Source organism: Dunckerocampus dactyliophorus, chromosome 1 (assembly GCF_027744805.1).
Source record: "Dunckerocampus dactyliophorus isolate RoL2022-P2 chromosome 1, RoL_Ddac_1.1, whole genome shotgun sequence".
Taxonomy (NCBI): Eukaryota; Metazoa; Chordata; class Actinopteri; order Syngnathiformes; family Syngnathidae; genus Dunckerocampus; species Dunckerocampus dactyliophorus.
The window spans coordinates 37,554,096-37,575,128 of NC_072819.1; the positions used below are offsets into that span (position 1 = coordinate 37,554,096).

Genomic DNA, 21,033 nt, shown 5'->3' on the forward strand with positions numbered 1-21,033 from the left:
TCATCAGAAAGTGTGCGTTCTGCTGTTTTCAGAAATATGACCGTTTTTAAAAGCCTGCCTTGATTGGAGAAATGCCTTTGCTAAAAGTTTTCCTAATGAAACAGGTGCCTCCATTATAAGGTGAGAGTGGAGGATGTGTTTTTTTCATGAGTGTGAAGGCTTGTTTATCTCCTGAGTGACAGGTGAAAAAGACTACTGGGACTGAGGGAAAAGCATGGGCTCTGATAGTAGTGAATGTGTCTGATATCCCTTTTCCCCATGTGTAAATACATGTGTCCCTGAAAGAACAAGTGGGTTTAGTGTGAACCATTTTAACAGGAAGAAAGAAAAACATTAAGACTGCCATTTGTGATGCTGCGCTTAAGGCGGACTAGAGTATCTGAAGCAATGCAAATGTGCGCACACATTGCAGCTCACAGCATGTGAACTCTAGAAAATCGACAACTGTCTGGAAAATTTAGAGGTGTTTACATTTCAGATTCTGCTGTTTTTCCGGAGCTTAGCGTAAGCCTTTTGTCTCAGATACACAAGAGAATGATTGCGTCCATTCTTATTTGTTGCCACACTGACAGAAGGCAATCTGTGTAGTACAAGATTCACTAATCTAAATGAGAGGGTGCCTAGAATATTGGCTTTATTTCATAATAGAACTGTTATTCAAATATTCTCAGAAAATTATCCATGCATTCTGGGAAACATTTTGTATGCAGTCATATTGCTTGTCTAATGTAGCATTTGATAATAACATGACAGCTCATTCCAAAACTCAATTCTGATCTGTCATCTAAATCATTGTTCAATTCCGCTGCTTCTCCTCCATGTTAGAATTCTTGTCACTCATGCTGTTGCATCGTAGGATGTAATTTGCGTGTAATGGCAGCGGCAGCTTGTCAGTAACTGCAGGGAATCAAGCAGGTCCTGCCTTTCACCACACAACTTGTTCAGTGGTTTTTGAACTTATGTGACGTAGGCCACGGACAGAGGTATTGCAGGTTTTATTAAAAAGCTTCTCGTGGCTGCATGAGATTTCACAGGGAGACATGATCCTGGCTGCCACTGTGACTAAACGCTTCCCCTCAGTGTTTGCATCTCTGTGGATGTGGATGCTGCGGTCTTTTGGCTCAAAGTGTCAAATCTGTCAGCGATGGTGATGTCGAGGAATCAGTCACAGCTCCCTGTTGACCCTGCCACATCCTTTTACCATCCATCCATCCATCCCCGCCTTCATGTTGCTCCCACCAGATTTGGAATGTTTGTCTCTTCACTTTCAGTGAGCACTACACCCCCTCCCACCACCAGCAGCATCACCACTCTGGTCACCACAGAAACGGCTGATTCAGAAAGGGTGGGCGGGTGTCTCAAAGCTAGCTGCTGTGCCCCATACAGTGCTTTCACATTGCGCTTGTGCTTGTGTGCTGCTTTTATGTGCCTGATATGCTGACAGCTCAGGTGGCTCACTTGGATGTTATACAATTATGTAAATACAACAAAGGCTATTTGTTCACCTCGCTCAAAGGACGTGCTTGGTATTTAGCTGAATTATCTTTTAATAATCATCATTTTCTGGCAGATCCCAGATGAGCTTGTTTTTTTTATGTTGTTGACTTTATAGGGACAGTATTGGTGATTGTGATATAACTACATCTGTCTTGACTTGACTTGTACTGTAACTACTGTGTTTAGGTATTGAGAGGGGTCAGGTTCATTTCACTAAAACACAAGTGGCACCTGGATCGCTGTCACCCCATGTGTGTTTCAAGACGACAGCGTGCTCATTACTAATGTACACTCTTATGACCTGAACCTTTAATAATAGATATGCCATGACCTTTCTCTTATATAAGATAGAAAAATCCTAACATGCATGGAGGAGTACAAGGTTAAAATGAACTGATGGGATTACACAAATCTCCACTTCAGGAATAATTATCAGTTACCAAATATTGCCTCAGTTCCTGAATGCATAATGGCTGCTGTAATTGCAGAATTTCTGTTTTGTAATTGTTGTTTAATCCGTGTTGCTGCATGCTTAGGATTACTTCAGTTGCCATGGTGATGGTGGGTACAGTCGCTTAAAACACTGCATTTTCGAAAGGTTTCAGAACAGGAAATTAAACTTGTGTTCCTCCATAGTCTATCCAAGTTGGACCCCATGAGCTTGTCCTGCTGTACCGGATTAAATTAAAATGGGAATATGGTCTCCCCTAGGAAATGATGATGGAAGGCAGCTTGTCGTACACTAATGTGTTATTCATATTTGAACATTCATTTCTCCAACCCTCTATTGATTAGTGAAGATTATTTTAATTTTCACAATTGCCTTTATAGGAATAGAATACTAGAAGTCCCGTGGCTCTCAGTTTCATACCTGTCAACCCTCCTGTTTTCCCTGGGAAGCTCTCCCGTTTAAATTGTTTCCTGTACTTTAACTTTCATAAAAAGAAGAATCTTCTCCAGTATTGCCGGAGCAACATAGCCTCCGATTTGTTCAGCAACACTCTGCAACATTGGCGTAACAAATCCTGTATCTGGTAAAGTCCAGCCTTCAAAATAAATGCACACCAGTAAAATAACACGGTTGCAAGGGCCATAACAACTAAGCCAAAACCAATCATCTGATTGACTCGCTGTGGCTGAAAGTGAAACACACACCACAGTAGGCAGTCGGGTCTTCACGCAAGCACATCCACCTCCTGGCTGGAAGATTTTTCTTGGGTGGGGAACTTTGGGGTGCTGGTCGAAATTCTGGAGGAAAGACCGCAGTTTCCCTTATTTTCTGAAAATTATTTCCAAAAGCAAATGTTAACAGGTATGCCCAGTCTATAAATGTCTTAACAACGAACAAACTACTGAAAATTGGTTGGATGATGTGCTTTATTTTGAATTATAAGTGTAGAAGGTGTACTGTATATGTGTGCCTACTGCAGAGGTTTTTCCATCCTGCAGTGTTCAGCCATTACAGTCAGCAGTGACGCAGCCCAAGACTGCCAGAACAAAGGACAAAGAGCCTACACTGTCATCTTGGAGACAAACTCACCATAGATGCTGACAAAGATGTAGCTTTTTCACAACATATCAAAGAGGCATAGATTGGGAGTTTTCCATGACACCTCGGTGCACCTGCTGCTTTGAGCCCCGGTACTGGGGGGGCCTGGAAGCCTGTGTCTTTGGAGCCGCTTTTTTGTTTGGTAATCTACTTTTACACATAAATAGGAGGTGTGACGAGGGCAATTTGACTACATACTCAACACTTGTTTTGACTTCTGATTAAGAAACAATGTGGCAAATGGGACACATACAGTTGAACCCAAAAGAATTCATAAAAGATTATTTTTATGTAGAAAAAATGAATAATTGTCCACATTGAAAAATATCATACCGATGTCAAATATTTTGAATTGTCTCAAACACAAAGCCTTATGGCAGAGATGTCCAGGGTTATTAGGTTATTAGGCTGCGGCATATTTTAAAAAGAAAATGAATTTATTGTTAAAGAGATATATTAAGTAATACACTCATTTTCTTTGTTACCTATAACACCAAGGTAAGATGTGGATATGTTGTTCAGATAGCATATCTTCACCTACAATTGATTCATTTTAGCACCTTAATGCACAAAATAAACCAAGTGCCCCCCACATCCTTCTATTTTTCTGCATGCAGACCTTGCTGGAAATAGTTTGGACACCCCTGCTTTACAGTCTTTACCAATTCAACAAACTAAAATGTATTTGAACTCCAAATTTGACCAGAGTATAAATGATTTTACATTCACCATTGCCACCCTTTGCAGTTGTCTCTACTGTTAAATCTCTGATTCTGTGTCTGTGAGCTCATTTAACTTTTAAAGGCATAAGGGAACCATATTTCTGGAGCCATATTTCTGAAACCGTAAGTGTGAGAAATATTAATGGCGTACTTGCTATACCATTTCTAACTAACCAGTGGGATGAGCAGTAGTGATAAATGTGAGCTCATTATTGGGCAAGCAGGAGGTCTCTCTTGCATTACTAACCTGATGACTGACCGTATATATATCAATAACCAATATGGAATATATTAACCGTTAAGAGGGGTACAGTTAATGTGAAGAGAAAAAACAACATTTAAATAAGAAGAAGGATCCTTACTCATTAATAATAATAACTGTAGACCAGGGTGTTTACACTATTTAAGGCTGCATACATACTACTTTTAAAATGAATCAGGAAGGGGGCAGTTTTTCACACCACTGTCCCCTTCTTATTTCTTTTGCATGTTTGTCACACTTAATGTTTCAGACCATCAAACAAATTGAAATATTAGTCAATGAAAACACAACTGAACACAAAATGCAGCTATTAAATGAAACGTAGTGGTTAGCATGTTGGCCACACAGTCATGAGATCTGGAAGACCTGGGTTCGAGTCTCCGTTTGCATGTTCTCCCCGTTGCGTGCATGGGTACTCCAGTTTCCTCCCACATTCCAAAAACATGCATGTTAGGCTAATTGGCGACTCTAAATTGCCCATAGGTATGAATATGAGTGTGAATGGTTGTTTGTCTATATGTGCCCTGCGATTGGCTGGCGACCAGTCCAGGGTGTACATCCTCTCGCCCAAAGTCAGCTGGGATAGGCTCCAGCATACTCCTGCAACCCTAGCGGATGACCTCTTGAATGAGTCATCCCTGCACTCTTGGGGTAAAGTTGGTTGGCCGGCCACTTCTGGGAAGGTTCACTACTGTTCCGTGTTTTCACCATTTGTGGATAATGGCTCTCACTGTGGTTCGCTGGAGTCCCAAAGCTTTAGAAATGGCTTTATAGCCTTTTCCAGACTGATAGATCTCATTTAATCTCAGTTATCTTTTAACAGGGGGGCAGTCACTTTTTCTCCCTTAATAAAAAGTTTCATTTAAAAACGCCATTTTGTGTTCAGTTGTCTTGTCATTCACTAATATATAAACTGGATGAATTCTGAACATTTAACTGTGACAAACATGCCAAAAAATAACAAATCAGGAAGGGGGCAAACACCTTTTAACACCACACCACTGTAAATATTAATAATTCACAATTCAATTCAGTATGGCAATAAATATATTTACACATAATACCTCAATAGTTCTGTACATACTGTAACTATTAAGGAATTATGTCAGTCAAAATAGCTACGTAGCGTTCATTATACATACAGTTCATGTATTACGTCCAATTAGCCAGCATTTGCTATTAACCATTACAGATATACAAGAAATGAAAATGATTATGCAAAAGACAGTGCAGCTGAAGTCAAGGCAACATATTAAACAGGTTTCAGTAATGGGCACATTTTCTACTTAATCATGAAATAGTAGTTAGCAAAGAAAATTGTAGAAAACACACATTTCTATAGTGGAGTTCAGGACGTGAAGTGCGAACATCAATTGACTTTTTACAAATGAACGGATAACTTTTGTTATAAATATAGGTATCTTACCGCCGAGTTAGTTTATCAGTAATCGGAATAATAAAGATGCAAGTTGCATATCCGTGTGTTGATAGAGACACCTGTTCAACACTTACTTTTCTGCAGAGGCGTTCCTTAACACTGCGCAAGGTTTATAGTGTCATGATTTCAAACTCTTATTTTCTTATTTTTAGTAACGCCTTCCTTTTCACACAGGAAGTGAACAAAATGTAAATTATAAAATGTAAGCAAGCAGGGGTGTCACGAGACACCCAACTCACAAGACGATACAGGAGACTGCGTCCATGACAACGAGACGAAATGTTAACATTAATATTATACTTTTGTATTTAATTGAGTCACAAAACAATGCGGGTGCGTTTTGAAATGTTTATTGTCCCATAAATTGAGGCTAAACGATATTATTGTTAACACTTTTTGAGACCAAATATTTGAATAATAATAACTGAAGAATCATTTTAATTATATATTTTTAGCCGAATAAGCCACTAATGTTATGATAATATATAATAAATGATTTATATAATAATAATGCCATATTTCCCTTAAGATGTCACCTTTTATTGAGTTGTGGAATTGCCTTTTGGAACCTGTATTTTCTCACAGGCAAATTGTACTGTCTGTCAAACGGTAGCAGCATTTCTTCAAATGCTGACTTTTTCGCTGTATTAAAGAGCCGCATTTCTTTTGCGTTGTATTAAACTACACTCTCTGTGAACACACACCATTTTGCGCCGTATTTCCTTTGCCGATCAAACGTCTTAGTAAGTGTTGACTGTAGTTTTTTTTTTCCAGGATGGGAAACCTGAGTGGGCTGGACATGTTTAAAGTGGGCAACTTCATTTTGTTGCCTTTTATGTTACCACCACTTTCAAACTATTTTTTTCAAACTGGCTTGTTCTTGTTGATGAGCTCACCTTGCTCATTATTAATATTCCACATGGGAGCTGTGGCATTTGGCTTTGTAATCATCTTTTTTCCTCCCAATGTCTACCACATTACCTTACATTGATCCACACGAGGCTTCACTCTTTTGCTGTGTCCATGCAAACAGCCATGGTTCAAATAAGAGACTGCTTTTTTCCCTCAAATTTAAAGTTGCATTCAGGGGGAATTGATGGGAAGTAGGTAGTAGGTAGAAGGAAGTACTGTAGACACAATTAAGCTGCAGTCACTGAACGAATATGTTGAGTGATCGATGTCTTCAGTGGGACGTAAATATTACTGCTGCTGGTGATGATTGATTCAAGTGATTGATTCAAGTGAAGTAATCTCCTTGGTGCTGCACTGCCCCGAGGTTGTGGACTCACTTCGTCTTTTAACTGCTGACATCATTACTAGGCTCCTTTTAGACATGTAGGTGCACTCTTTCAAAGGCCATTTGAGATAGCTCACAGCGAAATAACACGTAAGCACACAATGAACTAATGCACCACCCACATGTATGTGTAGTTGCATATGGCAAATGTCAAATGATAGCAGCAAAATTGGTACACTTGCATTCAGTCATAAATTAGATGTTACATTTATGATTAATTTAAATTTATCACCAAAGATAAAGAGCGGTGTGCTTAACTGTCACTCTGGTGGCTTTGTGCAGTACAAAATTATCAAAACTATCATTCAAATCAATTAAAGGGATAGTTCTGATTTTTTTTTACATGGAGTTGTCCAAACTATTCCTTTAACAAAATAATGTTTTTTATCATTTTGGGTTGCAACCTTCATATAGATGTTTTTATGCTCTCTCATAATACCACTATGATCCCTTAAACGGTCTATTCCCAAAAGACAATAGTGGAAATACTTGACATGGAATGTTTCCTTCTTCAATTTTAATTGATGACATGACTTAGATCAGAATTTCATGCAAGCAAAGCCCTCGGCCATCACTTTGCAACTAATGGGATAAAATGTGAAGGAGATGGTGTTTTATTACCAGACAGTCAATTCACTGTGGCATAATGGTGTGTAATGGTGCAATGGTGTAGAAAACACTCAAGTGGCCAGAAAAAAACACGTAAAACAGCTATGCTTGTTATTTTAGTCACGTTCAAGCCATGTTTAACAAAAAACACCATTTGCTAGACAGTGGATTTAGAGTTTGTAACACAAATGTAGATGCCTAAAAAAACTGACTCTCTTTTATGACCTCCTACACGCTCCCTACATGTCACCTGGACTTGGACACTGATTGTGTTCCATGGACTATCAACGGCCATTCTTGATGAGTCCACCCTACGTATTCCTGCTGGCGTTGAGGAAACATGCATGCCAGGACTACAAATTGGCCAAGATAAGGCCTCAATCATCCGCTAATGGCTATGGAGCAGCCAAGCGCCACTCAGTCCTTGTCCAGAGAAGATTTAATAATAAATTTCATCATTTCAAAAATCAATCATCTTGTGTATAGTTTGCGGTTTCACTGAGAAGATACAATTTCGATCTAGTTGTTGGAATCAACATATGCCTTCAAGTATCACATGCATCATTTTCCTTATACAGTGGAATCTTGCTTAGCGTTTTTCAGCTGAAGTAAAAAAATAACGCCAAAATGTTGCCTCGGTTTGGTAAATTTTCCAGTTAGTATACAATATGGCACGCGTCTTTCCGCGTTATTAATACACTGCGTGAGTCCAACTATGTTCTTAATGTATTATCACAAAGGTCCTTGTTTGCGTAGCTTTCTAACAAAATGGCAACCGGAAACAGAAGACTGCAATGTCAAAAAATGTTCACACAAAACATGTATTTATAGTTTTGTAATTATAGTTTTACATGCATAAAGCAATTCTAAACGCATATAAATGACAAATGAATTGGATAAATAAACATTTAAGGTTACTTTTACCTTCATTGGAGATGTGACTGTTGCCAAAGACACGATGTGGCAACGAGACACCACACAGACAGCATCTTTCTCTTTTGTCATGAGTTATTTTTTTGGATTCAATAGTGTTTCTCGTCTTCTTTATTAAAATGCTGGCACTTGCAACTTTCTTCACCTCCATTTTGGGTTACTGAGATGAGAAACACTATTGAATTCAAGAAATAACTCATGGCAAAGCAGCAAGATGGTGTTGAAGAGGAAGGTGTTGACTCGCTGCCACGTTGTGTCATTGGGAACAGTCAAGTCAAGAATCACATCTTCAGTGAAGGACAAATTTTCATTTGTCCCTTTCATTCATCATTTATATGTATTTACATACATTTCCAGTTGCATTTACATGCAAACTATAATTAGCAAAACTATAAAAACGTGTTTTGGCTTTCTGGAATAGATTAATTAGATTTACATTATTTCTTATGGGAAACGTTTATTTAGTTAGCATTTGTTTCGGTTCAAGTCAGCCCATGTGGAAGGAAATAATGAAGCTAACTAAGGTTCCTCTGTACATCAGATGTTTTTTTGGACCAACTGAGCATGTTTTTGGTCCTGGTTGAATGTTTGTCAGTAAGTTGTTTGATACTAAAAAAATCAAAGCGTTTAAGACTATAGAGAAAGATTTTATTAGTTTTTTCAATACATGATGAATTAAGTATGAAAATGTTGTTTTACTTTATGTAATTTATTATTTCATTTGATTATTTTGTATTGGCCCACACATGTTGTGAATTGTAAAACTGATCTAACATTCAAAAGCTTCATGGATGACTGCTTTCAATCTGCAGTTTGGTCATGAATGGAGACTTCTCCCCTTGGATCCTTTGTCTCCTCACCTCTAGTGTTATTCTTTTATGCTCCTCATGTCACTCCATGTAATCTGCCGCTCAGTTTCCGTCCTTTCTTTTCACCAAAATCGTATTCCCTCATCTACTCCCTATCATATTACTGTATATATTTATTTCTTTTACCAGCTGAAAGCAGCGCTTATCGCCAAATGAAAAGGGGATCATAATTGTTCTTCTTGTTCCTCTCAGCTCTGTACACATACACACACTATTGCCGTACTGTGCTGCAGACCATTTCTTGTTGTTGCCCTTCAGCTGTACAGATTTGTTTTTTCTCATTAGAAATAATGTTTTGCAATCATGTCAGCTTTTAGCGCAAATGGCTTTTAGGCCAGGGGCAACCAACCGCTTCTGGACACATTGTCTCCTTCGCTAATTCTTCACTCACTCACTCGCACAGATATATGACAAAGGTCAGAGGTCAGTAAAAAGGCTGAATCAGAGATAATAGCCATCGAGCCATCTACACTGAATGATAGCCTCACTTGCTCCATGTTTGTGTTATTATTCCAGTTTCTCAATCAGTGTGGTTTAAATGGTTTAAGGTTGCAGTCTGATAACCTATAATGCAAAAAGCTGCACTCTTTTCCATATGAGTTTGATCTCTGGCTTTAGCTATTTTCATCTCCACCGTTCGTCCCATTCTATTGTCTGTACTCATTTTGTCACAGTCAAGTTTTTTGACTTTGTTCTTGTTGCATGACTCATTACTTGATTGTTGATTACTGCACTACACAAAAGAGGCTTAAACAATGACACAGGGAGTGGAATGAATCATAAACACAGTGGCTCTCCACTCATTTTCATTTTGGGTTACAACACATTAAAGCACACAATATATTACGGTATAATGAAGGACAAAGGATTGTCCAGATCAGAATGCAAGATGATCGGTCACTCACATCTGGTTATTCCTTATGTCCTGCCCTCAAGCACGAGATCACAATGAAGAATTTCTCTACCGTCAATAACTGGCATCTCACTAATTGTTCGTGCAGGCATTGGACAGTCTACATGTCAATCATCACACCCGACATCACTAATTAGTTGTTTGGTCACCCAGTTTTTATGCTGCGCTTCAAACATCCACCCATTTTCTCTACTGCTTATCCTGTTCTGAGTTGCAAAGAGCTGGAGTCTATTCAAGTTGACTTTGGGCAAAAGGAAGACTGCACCATGGGCTGGTGACCAGTTGGTGACAAGGCACACATACAGTAGACAACCATTCACACAGTCATACGACCCCATGCTGGCTGCACGAAAGTCTGCCGAGTGAACCACTACTCCAGGTGTTTTTATAGTGTGGCAAAGTGAACCTCCCCTCAGAGAGAATGTAATGTGTTTGGGGCCTCCCCTCCTCCCACAAAAAACATTTTCTGGAGCATGTTTTGTGCTTGGGTTTCCCGCTCACCCCAAACTCTGTTTGCTCTCTCACCGTTGGAAGTAAAAATCCATTCATTTTATGTATGATACAACTGAAGGTGTCACGTTCTGGCACGGTTGTGACCCAAAGATGCAGAGACAGGAACCCAGTAGGTAAAAGACTTTAATTGCAATGATGGTTGCAGAGCAGAAAAAAGGAAACTTGCAGAAGGCACGTAACATTCACAAAACAAATGTAATGCTCCAACAAAGGAAGGACGCCACCGGCTGAACTAAATAATGGAAACAAATTAATGGCAGGTGCGCGTAATCGAGAAAGTAAAGGCGGCAGAAAACTAGGCGAAACAGTGTGGCGGGGCATCAAAACCGTAACTAAGACATAAAGAGAGAAATAACCCAACTATCATGCAAGAAGTCGCGCAGAGTGTGACCGAAGGTAATATTAAGGTTTGAAGGTTAGAAATTGATGTTTTTCTTTATTGCCTGAGGTCGTCTGCCGCCTTCCACAGGAGACCTGCCTCACACTGCCTCAAGTATTGACGAAAAACAATTAACATTGTGAGGCCAAAACAAATCTTCTGAAAATAACCGATGGCAAAGCAACTGACTTTTTAAGAATTGATTGTATTAATCTGTGGTATTGGCATTGTTTTCTTGTTTCTTGAGCAATGGTTTTATGTCTGTATGTGCCCGGTGAATGACTGGGGACCAGTCCAGGGTGCACCTGGCTGTCACCTGAAGCCGTGACCCTGAACAAGATAGGGAGTTGTATATGAATGAATGTATCTCTATAATGACGATTCCTACAAAGTGGTTATTGACAATAAAACACAACTGTGCTTCTTTTGAAATAACTGACATAGCCACCCTCAACATGGTAGTGTTGAAATAATTCTAGCTGTATGTTGCATAAACACACATCCAGTAAGTACATTTACATCACTGTTTCTCAAATTGAATCACGATTGTGTCATTGTATTTCCTTCGAGAATTGCTCTACATTTGCATTCACAGTGTACACTGGCAAAGACAACTGAGATGCCATCCAAATGTTATTGCATTAAGCTACATATAATGTTTGCAGCAATACTTCCGAATATTTTTCCTGCAAATACAGTACATAAGAAAATAATTTTATCAACGCACACGAAAGACGGCCAGTCCAGGGTGTACCTCGTGTCTCGCCCAAAGTCAGTTGCGATAGGCTCTAGCATACCCCCGCGACCCTAGTGAGAATAAGCGGTATAGCGGATAAGCGGAAGGTGGATGGATGGATGGACACACGAAAAAAACAATAATAACATTATCGATATTTTTTTCTTAAACTTTGAACCCTGCGGCTTATACTGTACAGCGGCTAATTTCAACGGCTAATTTTTAATCTCGTGACATCTCATTTACTTCAGAACTACTATTAATTGTTGAAATACTACGCTTGTGAGTCAGTGAGGGAAGTGTAGCTCTTTCTTTGGCACCAATCACAAGTTATCAGTGCACTCACAACGAGCTAGTCAACCCACTGTAAATTGCAACAACACTAGATTCATCACACAGCAACTTAACACTCCAAAAGTATACCTCGGAAATATATAAACATGTACAAATACAAGTTTAAAATGAATTTTTCCCATAAGGCATTGCGTCTGAGCAATGCATTAACTGGATTAACTGCAATGATGTCAACCTCCCTCTTGGCCATGTGCTCCGGGCTCCCCTGGCTCCCTTTGGTGGACAGAGGCAGCATTGCAGCGTCATCCATTTATGTTGTTTGTCCTCCAATGAACTGCTCTTCTGGCAGTAATGCGTGTAATGAGTGTTAAGTTGCTGTGTGATGAGTTGAATGTTCTTTGTAAGATGACACCGTGCGTCAGACTGTTATATTGAGTAATGACTTCCTGCAATTTCCAATAGGTTAGCATGCTTGTTGTGAGTTTTGTCATAGCTCATGATTGGCTCTGTCAAATAAAGAGCTGCCCAGCCCTCATGTATTTGTGCACGCCACAATATGTCACCTTATGACTTGGGCACGTGAGGCTTATACACCAGAGCGGCTTATATATGAACAAATCTGGGTTTTCCTCTAAATTTTGTGGGTGTGACCTATACACCGGAATTTACAGTAATATATTGCCATTCAGCCTGACTCTCCTGTTCCAAGTACCAGCATTGTTATCCATTGCACCATCTAGCCGCTAACTTTTAAACTTTTACACTAGACATAACTGCCAGGTAAATAATACAAAACTAAATAATAATACAAATACAGAAATAATACAACTTAAAGGAACAAATACTAGAATTTAAGTTCTAAATGTAGGGGAGAGTGTCTGATAGTGTTTAGGCCAGCAGAGAAGGACTGACTGCACACCAAAACCTAAACATTGGACAAAAGCCCATTTTACAATATAGGTGCAATACTGTGAGTCAACAACACAACGCTGCAGTGACTGTTATTATTCTAATTCTGGAATGCATCAAAGTAAAGGAACACACCAGCTGGGGGATCAATGACCTGTTTAAAGGGGCTCATGCTCTGTTTAAGCAAAGTTCCTCAAGCCTCTTTAGAGTCAAAATGTTGTCACGTCACAGGAAGAAGTCATACAATTGCTGTATGTGCGCCACTCCTCTCCAGCATGATGTATTACGTGACCAGAGGGAGGACTTGTAAAAATGCATAGCAACAGACGCTTTCTCTCCTGTCCTCCCTTTCTCACAAATGCACACTCCCACGAAAACACACATACTTGGCTCTGTGGAATGATAACAGCTCATACACCCTCGAGCACAACATGTAAATGGTTTTGCACAAGAGGATTTGTTTTAGTGTGTGAAGCAGCAGTCAAGGGAGCCAGTGCACTGCTCACCTGCCCCGGCTGCAACCCCGCACAGGTCACAAGCTTGGTCTGCATGCAGTCTTGTGTCTGTGTGTGCGTGCGTGTGCATGCGTGTGTGTGTGTTTGTGTTTTTAGACAGCCGCTCTCACGTGGCCCACTTGGCCTCGCCTGTCATTGCACCTGATCACGCCTGTCAAATCATCTGATTAAATTCTCACAAATGGACGAGCCTTATGAGCCGAGGAGCTATCCATTTCTCCCTCAGAGGTTTGCTGGGTGTACAAGCAGTAGTAAAGAGCGCATTGCCTGTTGAAAGCCTGCAATTCTATTTCAGGCCATCCCACACACAGTGGGAGAGGGGCTGAATGTGTCACCCTTTAATTGCAGCATTTCAGCTCCTTGTGAATTCTTTCACATCTGTAGGTAAAAGAGCCCTACTTTGGATTCCAGGAACACACCTCCAGCAATTAGCACATCAGGGCGTGCATATGTGTGGCTGTAAGTGTGTGTTCCATCTTGCTTTATTTGACTCTCCTTTTTCGGACTACTCGTTACAGTATATAAAAATTCTGTCTTTCCAGCTCCTGATGACAACATTGTGTGAGTAATGCAGGCGGCACACTTCAGTGTGTTATGTTCCCAATTATATCACCAGCATTGTCACCCACTCAGAGCTTTTCTCAGTCTGTTCTGCCAGCTGAACTACCGAGCTTTATTCCTACCGGGTCAACCCCCTTCAATTAATTTCTTGTTAGTCCTTATCCAAATAAGCCTCAGTAAGAATTTAATCCTCATAACGGGATTATGAGCTGATTGGTGTAACATGAGAGTTGTTTTTTGTTGAAATGAAGGGTGACATGTTTCTGAATTTGGTTTTGCATGCACAATGAAAGTCGGTCCGAGCGGATCAGTAAATGAACGTTTGCGTTGTGAAAATATACTTTTGAAAGATGTGTCCCTTCCCACAAAAGTGTAAACATTACTCTTATGGCTGTTCTGAGCGGCTTTAATAATGATTTTTCTTAATCACACACACACACACACACACATAACTCTCCTGCGTGCATAAGAATTAAAAAACAATATGGAGAAATGAAAGGTCCTTCAAATTTCCTATTGCAAAAGGCTGCAATTTTGAAGACAGTCGAACAAAAAAAAAATCTTGCTGCCTTTTTATCATTCAAGCATGTCTGCATATGTGCAGGTGTTGTTGCATTTACTCAAGCAAGCTGACCATGGTGACCGACTGTGGTGCCATTATCATGCATGGCAGATTGTCGTGCAGACTGGAGAGGTCTGAATATTGAGGGATTTGTGGCAAATCAGTGTTCCTGTTTGTAAGCGTGTCTCCTAACAATTATTTCTGTTATTTCAGGATAGCTGAGTTCAGAAAGGCAAGAGAAAAGGCCACAGGTTGACATTTAGTCTGTTGTAAGGTCACTAGAGAAGCTATATGCAAGGTTAGTGCTTCATTTTTGGTCCATATTAAATGACAAAGGGTGAAAACAATGTCATTAGGGGTTTGCAGTGGAACCCCCGAAGTTGAACACTTCAAATGCTGTACAATTTCAAATTTAACCAAATCAATAAAACATTTTTTTTTTATGTTGCACAAAAATCTTTGGATTTGTTTCTTTTTTATGATGCCACCATGGCAGTGTATCAGCAGTGACGTGTGGTGAGGTTCATAGCTGGTGAGGCACTGACGCTTTTGGAGGTTTTGTTAATGTTAATACAGATTGCTCATTACGTGGATATCAACAGAAGAGAATAGTTCACTTTTGTTTAAAAAAAAGTCTTCAAATTGTTTTGAAATACTTTTTAGTCCCATTTATGAATTTTTTTATTAACTGGAAAACGTTTGTGTTCTTGCCTTTTATCTGTATATGGAGTACATGCACCCTGTCCTTCTCCAGGAAGGTTCTGATAGTTTGCTGCAAAAGTCTGATCACCGCCTGATGGGCTTGCATATACAATCCTCCATCTTGGCAGTCAAATTCATTCATTCAATAAACAGAGCATAAAAATATGTTGAATGCATTTGAATTTCTGCTAGCTAGAGCCGCTGCCGTAAAAAAACAACAACAACAAAGAAACGCTGGCTTTTCCGCTATAGAAAAGTGCATGCCTGACCCCTACAGTAAGCAGCGGTACTGCAAGTGCCTCCATTTCTATGTATTTTATTATCCGATTAGCAAGAATAATCATGTCACACTTACATTAAATACATTACACGGACTGCAGAAAGTAATGCTGTTTAATAAAAGTATTTTCAACATTATATTATTGGCAACATGCTGACAAACAGAAGCTGACAAACACACACTGGCAGTCACCGAGATCCAACTAAGTGTGCAATGTGCAGTGAAACGGTAGGCAGACATGCTCGCGGCAGCCTCATGACCAGGAAATGAGCAAATGAGCAGCAATTTTTGCTTAAAAAAATGTTTTTAAAAATGATTGGACTCATACAGAAAATACATTTAGAATACAGTTCAATGGCCAAATATTCATATTTGTTTTAAGTTATCATTATTATTTATTATTATATTATTATTTATCATATTATCATATGATAAATCATATATTATCATATTATTTATTTTTCAACATGCCTGGCGAGGCTCTGCCTCAGCTGCCTCCCCTCACTGCACGTCACTGCCTACCAGTATATACTGTATTCATACCATGTTTGCTAACGCAACAATAATGACGTGTTGCCATTGGCAACAAGGTACTATTGGTAGTATTTGTATGACATGATTGACAGCTCGAAATGACAACAAATGTGTTACTCTTTTGTTGTGCCTTAGCTCAGTATTGTACTCCATTTTCTCCACTTCGCTTCAGCGGTCCGTTTTCTCACCTCACATTAAATTTGTGTCTCAACCGCGGCCAACAGACACCTCGTTGTTGTTGTTCAGCGTGTCTTGTTTTGACTGATGCAGTCAAAGTGCATTTGGTTTCCCGCAATACTACTTTAACCTCTAAGAGGATAATTGACCATCATGACATAATGGATTGTGTTCTACTTTACTGTATAAAGCGTCTGGTTAATATTGTAATACGGTATACCTGAAAATATATCCACCATTTTGTTGATTCTAAAGGCTAACGCAGGCCTTTATCTTTGAATGCATGAGTACAGTATGTCTTCTGGATATATTTTATTTGTATAAAAGGTGCATGATAATTATCCACTTGAGGGATTATGACATCATACCGATAAATCCGATAACATTAAAAATACCTCCGTTATTGTAATTACTGGGCTAAGGTGGGCAATTTATTTATTTTTTTTTTTAGGTGAGCAAATTAAGCGCTCATTTTCTGTGATGTGCTGCAGCTGTCATCATTTCCCCACTTCAACACATCAAACCTTATCAGCCACCAGAAACGTCAGCATTGCTATGACAGTGTTTTGAAAGCATACAAAGACGCCAACGCCGCTAAAGAAGCTGGCCACCAAGCTAGCTATGGACAACCAGCCCTGTACCACGGTTGAAGATACCGGCTTTTGTCAGCTAGTAAACCACTTACTTTCCAGCCGCCGCTTTTTCTGGGATGTATTTTTGTCCGAAAAATACAACTAGATTGTCAATCTCCTGCATACACCGACAGATGGAAATAAGGACATAAGCTTCACTACTTATTTATGCGCTTGTAATGTTTCTAGGTCTGACAGCGCAGTGGCTGGATAAGAACTTCTAACTATGAACTTTTGTTTGTTTGAAAAAAAAAACCCATCCGTTTCTAGGAACAGAACTGTTTTTGTTACTGTTGTATTTTGTTTAATAATGGTGATGTCATATTTGGTTAGGACAAATATAAAGGCACAGTTTGTCTAATCCACCTTTGAGTCTCTTACTTCCATGTGTGCACATATTAAATTTTAAAAATGAATAGCTATAAATAAGTTATCAATTGCTATCGTATCAGTCTTGAGAAGCAGAAACTCATCGGTATGGGTTTGAAAGATATAGTGCATCTCTGATTTGTATTTGACTTCATTTAGCCATTTTTATGATGGAAATGGTTAATTTAGGTCAGAAATAAGTGAAATTTGCTCAAATGTGCATATTTTGACTAATAATAGGCTGCGAAAAAGGAACCGCGATATGATGTTGGATTGATTTATGATTAATGAATATATTTGGAAAAAGGGTGAAAGAGTGAAGCCGTGAAAGTCGAAGTGCAAAGTGACGAGGGCCAACTATATTTCATATTGCATTGCAGTTTGGATTGCTTTCTGTCAAATTCCATCCATCCATTTTCTATACTGCTTGTCCTCACTAGGGCTGCAGGTACGTTGGACCCTATCCCGGCTGTCTTCAGGCTAGAGGTGGGGTACACTGTGGACCGGTTGCCAGCCAATCACAGAGCATACAAACGAGCTGATTAAATTCATCACATCTATTTTTTCCAAACATCAGCGATTCTCCAGCATGAATTTGCAGTTTTTCATTTTCACGAATTTCCTCGACCTTTCTCTTCTTTGTCACATCATGTACTTTTGTTCCCGAGAGAATACCGTTGAAGTGTTTGATGTTAAACAGCTTTGTAACAAGGACCTGGGGGCAGCTGTTACCTCATAAACATTCAGAGTATATGTGGAGCAAGCGGAGAATACACAAACCTTCTACTGTACCTTGGCTTGACTATTTTTACCGGATGTGCTGAGGCTGTGAAGCAGCTGTCAGTGGTTTGGTGCAAGTGCTGCAGATACCAGCGGAGATGGCTGAATCTCATGACTTTGTGTTGCATGTGATTGCAGGAACAAGTCATTCTATCAGCAAACTTAATGGTTTGAGAGCATTCATAAATCCTGGATGTTGCTGAAGCCTCACCAGGAGAGAGATGATTTATTTCAGTGTGCTGGAATGATAATTACACACAGTAGTTGTTTACAATGAATTAATGACCTACATGCAGCTTTGAGATTAGCTGACAACTGATAAACCATCAGAATGAACATTGTCTTTTGTATTAAAAGGGAAGCAAATGTTAAATGCATTCCTTTTAAAAAGCATAATAAGACAAGGATTGTAACAACACAGAACCAAAGAATGTCAAGACAACATTGCTTTCTTTCTTCTTTTTTTCTCACATGCGTTTGGAAGACCGCTGTTCTCAACATGAGGAGTTCAAATAGAGGATCGGTCAGGTTGTGTGCTTCAACCGAGCACCTCCTCTAATACCAGCTTTTACGTAAATAAGAGCTTTTTCTCTCCATCACTACCTCTCCATCTCTTTCTCTCATGCACTCCTACACAGAGGCTGTCAGAGGCACACGAGGATGGGAGGAGGACGAAGGGAGGTGGGTGATGCGTGACACGTGAAAAGGGAAAAGCATTGCTTTTAACACTGCATCCGCAGACCTCTTTCGATTGTTTCTCTTTCGTTTCCTCCCCTCCTTCTCCTTCCACATCCATGTGGTCCGACTCCTTTTCTCTCTCAGAAATTTCATCTATTGTCAGATTTCATACCGTCTCCCGTTTTTCCTTTGAAAAAAAACCCCCCAAAAAAACGCATGATTCCGGTGAAGCTCTTCTCCCTTCTGGCTCTGAGATGATGATTAGTCTCTGTTAATTTACGTGTAAATGATGACAGTGCTGATTGGATCAAAGGGGAGGCGAGGCAAATCAGGATAAATCTCAAGATTAAATGGGGATTTATGATGCGTAAAACATGATACGCCTCTAGCACGTACATCCTTCATTATATACTGTAGTGCCAATAATACATAAGGAGGAACACGAAAGATTACACTTCTATGCAGGTCTCTCAGCATGCACGTTCTTTTAACATCTTCACATAGCACAATAAAGCACACCAGCTGGTTGCCATGGCAACGCACAGTTTTTCTCTCTCTTTTTCCCTCTCACTCTTCCCCAACTGATCTCCTGTTCTCTACTTTCTCATTGAAGTCCAGTTTAGATGAGCGCTGATCTCCAGCCAGTGGTCAAAATCATCCTTATCTTAAACGATTCATTTGTAATGAGAATTTCCCCAAACACATTTTCATGAGAAACATACACAACACATTACTTACTTACTTACTGACACAACCATCGATTACATGTAGCGGAAACCCTGATTTCTGAAGCAGAAAACAGTCCAAAGCATAAAACAGAAGTTCTTATTGTGTTGTTGAGGGAGGACAGAAGAGTGTGTTTTCACTAAACACTCCTGGAAAATGTGTTGATGGTGGCAAAAAGTTACATTTTTCGGGTTAAGGTCCATTCAGACTGGCTGTCACATTCAGGTTGACAAATAAATGCTAACGTCAAATTAGTTCCGATGAGTGTAATGGTTCACTTGCCTGACTTAATGTGCAGCCGATGTGGGTTCAGTTCTTCTTTTGTTTGTCAATATGTGCCCTGTGATTGAATGGTGACCACTTCAGGGTGAACCCCACTTGTCATCAGGGATAGGCTCCAGCTCTCAGTGACCCTGAACAGAACTACCTGAGACTGCAATATTTGCATTTTTCTGCAAAACCTTGTATATATTTGTTAATATTATATGTAGTACAATTATATATATTGTATACAGTACAATTCTATGCATTGAAAGGCAAACCATGCATTTGAGATAGGTAACCTGTTCTATTTAAATGTGGATCATTTCTAAATTGATAGGCTCCAACTTACCCGTAACCCTGATGAGGAAAAGCGGTATAGGAAATGGATGGATGGTTCTCCCAGGTCTTTGCATTCGTTGTGTTGAATTTCACTGCACATGTATGTACAACCCATTATTATTTATTATTATTATTTAATTAAGGATAATTCAAGGATGTGCAATAACTGCATGCAGTGATTATCAATGTTCTCTGTTAAAAGCTGTACTTTCTTTTGTTGCATGCCAGAATGGCTTCTGTGGAAGAGGTTAATTATTTCTTTTTTTCCAACGGTAAGGAAGCATACACATCTTAATTAGAAATTCATTCTGCGGTTATGTTCCTCAGCAGCTCAGCGATCTGGTGTTTTCTCATTTTGCCAACAGTAGTCACGTTTACACTGATGTCAAGCTTCCAAACAAGCTGTAGGCTTGCCAGTGGGCCCACTCTCACTGCAATAAAGAAGAACAGCCTTGGGCTTGAGGTTTCACAAAGAAATCAGCAGCATCCATGTTAGCGGAATAAACAGTACTCTGCTCTGCTTGGACTTGAAAATATCTTCTGTTCCTTTTGTAGAAACAATTTGAGAATATTTAATTTTCTAATTGATTTTGCTTAATTTAATGATGTCTATGATATACAGTAGACACATTCAGCATTCACCGCCCTGCAAATTTGCAGAATTTGGTTAAAAAAAAAACATATATATTTTTTTGTCTTTTTTTTAGGCAGTTTTTAGGCAGCTGATCGGCTCCGATTGTAGTTGGGATTCAAAATACTCAGACGGCACCATTGATAAAGGTAGAGTGATATGTCTTCTTTGTAAGGATTTAGTTTACCACAAAAGTATGGAATCACAGGAGTGCCAAAATTAAAAGGGAATACGTGCGGAAATACAAAGAGAATCAATAATAAAAAAAATATACAAATGTAGTCATATTTTTTATTATATTGTTTTTGTTTTTTCTGTATTGTCTTTGTTTTTTCCAATTTGCCGTTGTTTTTCCTGTTTTGT

At 39.4% G+C, this 21,033-nt stretch overlaps 1 protein-coding gene across 3 annotated transcripts in view; it reads left to right on the forward strand.

Moving 5' to 3' along the window:
• LOC129180378 (prickle-like protein 2) overlaps positions 1 to 21,033 on the forward strand; it is a 36,146-nt gene that overhangs the window by 485 nt on the left and 14,628 nt on the right. The window lies entirely within an intron of this gene.